The 3,044-nt window shown below is 35.2% G+C and overlaps 1 non-coding gene across 1 annotated transcript; it reads right to left on the reverse strand.

The window, feature by feature from the left end:
* Window positions 1-2,346: 2,346 nt before the first annotated feature.
* LOC114514648 lies at window positions 2,347-2,472 on the reverse strand. The gene has a single exon (XR_003686094.1). It is a non-coding gene; the product is annotated as a U6atac minor spliceosomal RNA (small nuclear RNA).
* Between the last annotated feature and the right edge of the window lie 572 nt (window positions 2,473-3,044).

Raw genomic sequence — 3,044 nt, forward strand, 5'->3', positions numbered from 1 at the left:
TGTTTCCGGTTATATTTTGCTTGCTTTTTTTGTTGTTGTTGTTGTTGTTGATTAGGTTCCACTTCTAGGTGAGATCATATGGTATTTGTCTTTTACTAATTGCTTTATTTCTCTTAGCATAATGCTCTCCAGTTCCATCCATGCTGTTGCAAGGGGTAGGAGCTCCTTCTTTTTCTCTGCTGTGTAGTAGTCTATTGTGTAAGTGTACCATAGTTATTTGATCCATTCATTTGCTAGTGGGCACTTAGGTTGCTTCCAGCACTTGGTTATTGTCAATTATGCTGCTATGAACATTGGGGTGCATAGGTTCTTCTGAATTGGTGTTTCAGGGTTCTTAGAGTATAATCCCAGCAATGGAATTGCTGGGTCAAAAGGCAGTTAGTTCCATTTTCAGTTTTCTGAGGAAATTCCATACTGTTTCAAATAGTGGCTGCACCAGTCTGCATTCCTACCAACAGTGCACTAGGGTTCCCTTTTCTCTACATCCTCTCTAGCACTTGTTTGTTGATTTGTTTATGATGAGCATTCTGACTGGTGTGAGGTGGTATCTTATTGTGGTTTTAATTTGCATCTCTCTGATGGCTAGTGATGCTGAGTATCTTTTCATATATCTGTGGGCCCTCTGTATGTCCTCCTTGGAGAAGTGTCTGTTCAAGTCTTTTGCCCATTTTTAACTGGGTTGTTTGTCTTCCTAATCTGGAAACACTAATTCAAAAGAAGAGTTGTTTATTTTCAGTTCAGTTTTTCACTTGTTATCATGGAGTCACAACTTCCAAGCTCTTTCCATGCTGAACTAGACACTGGAAGGAAGCCCTGTGCAAGTTTTTCATGGACATATTTTTGTTTCTCTTAGATAAGTGTCTAGTGAAGTGAAGATTTTTAGTGTTTCCTTTTGTTGAAATGCAGAATTATGACTGTATTTAAGTACTGCATTTCAAAATTTTTTTGCAATTCACCAAGTAAATAAATATTTGGGCAATGGTTCTTTAAAACCGACATTATCATTTGAGATGTGCTTCTAGATTTTTAGTATTGTAGAGAGAAGGACTCATCAAAGGAACTTTACTGATGATTTTTCTTTTTTTTTATGTTTCATCAAGAAGCCTGTTGTCTGTCCTTGGGTAATAGGCCAGTCATTGTTTAGGTTGAAAGGTAAAAGGCATTCCTTTCCTACCTGCCTCTCCATGAGTATCCTTCCAAAAAGAGGGAGAGGAGTGTTGGGGTTCTAAGATCTAGGAATTGACTCTGGTGTATTCAGGAGTGGAGACTGGATCCATCTGGCTGATGACCAGGTCAGGGTTCCTCATGACATAGGCATAAGTGTAGCATCCTGCCTAAACACCACATGAGGCTTTTCTGGGGCCCTGGTAAAGCTCTAGGGAATGATAGAAAACTGATACGGGTGTGGTAGTGTCTAATTATCCATGATTTAGGGGTAGATTGCATCCCAAGCTGGTGATAAAGGGGAGTTATGCCTTTTATAATTAGTAATTATAAATAAAATAAATGTAGTAAGTTATTTACACAAGAAAAGTTAACCTTAAATTAATATTATTCAAGTTATCCTCTTAGTATCGCTTTTATTTGTTTTTATCCTGCCATTTCTTTGAGAAGAAGAGGTATAGATCTGAGTGTCTTTGGGGTTAGTTTTGAATATTAATTAATGATAATGTTAATATTTCACGGTTTTGCTTAGAAAATAATCTACAATTATTATATGGGCAAAAATAGGTATATTCTGAATTATCTAGTTGAACATTTTTACCTGAGAATGACCCCATGATTAATGTGGAGTGTGCATTTGTGTTTATGACTTATATTTTACCCAGTAAAGGACAAATGATAGATACCATGATGTGCTGTATGGATTAAATTTTCAGGATAGTTTAAATTGAGAAAAATGATTAGAAAATTGAGTCTCCTTATGGCATGTGTTAATATATTAACATTGGAAAATATCATAATGTAGAAATCTCTAATTTTTTCACCCCCTCCCCAACTTGGAGAATTTCTTTGGTACTAAGAATGTGAGTAAATATACTAAAGAATTTTTTTTTTAATTTTATTTTAATCATTGTTCAAGTACAGTTTTCTGTCCTTTACTCCCATCCCAGCCCACCCACACATCCCTGCCCACTTCCCTCCCATTTCCACTCCCCTAGTTTTTGTCCATGTGTCCTTTATATTTGTTCCTGTAAACCCTTTCTATTCTTCTCTGAAATTCCCCTGAAATTCCCTCCCCTCTCCTCTTTGGTCACTGTCAGCCTGTTCTCTCTTTCAGTGTCTTTGGCTATATTTTGCTTGTTTGTTTGTTTTGTTGTTTAAGTTCCTGTTAAAGGTGAGATCAAAAAACAGTGGTTAGATGCCACAAAGTAGGTGGCAATGCCTTAACCGTATGGGTGTTGTTAGGCCCAAGGGCCTCTTCCATCTTTATCAAAGGGATTGCTAACCTTCTCTCCTTTCATACAATGCAATACTTTTTAATTAAATAGAATTTTTTACTTTTTAGTGTTGAATGTTAGCACTAGGTAATTGGTTGATTCATCAAAAAGGATAGTTTAAAAGAAATACATTATTAAAAAATAATGACATAGCACAGAGGATTTTTAGGACATTGAAAATAATCTGTTTGATATTCAAATGATGGATAATAATATTATATATCTGTCTAAACCCATAGAATGTATACCACCAATGATGAACCTTAAGGTAAATTATGGACTTCAGTTGATTATAATGTATCAATGAAGGTTCATCCTTGGTAAATAAAAATATACCATTCTTGTGACAATGGGGGAGGCTATTCATATTTAGGGGCAGGAGGTATGTAAGAAATCTGTGTCTTACTTAGTTTTGTTGTAAACCTAAAACTGGTCCTAAAAAATGAAGTCTTAAAAAATACAATTAAAGACTTAAAAAAGTTTAAAATATCTCCTCTACAAAAATTATACTAATAATTCAAATGAGGGATCATCATGCTTGAAATCAAATGAGTGAAGTTGAGCATTAGTTATCTATTGCTGCATAACAAATCACTGCAAACT

The sequence above is a fragment of the Phyllostomus discolor genome, chromosome 3, assembly GCF_004126475.2.
Source record: "Phyllostomus discolor isolate MPI-MPIP mPhyDis1 chromosome 3, mPhyDis1.pri.v3, whole genome shotgun sequence".
Classification (NCBI taxonomy): Eukaryota; Metazoa; Chordata; class Mammalia; order Chiroptera; family Phyllostomidae; genus Phyllostomus; species Phyllostomus discolor.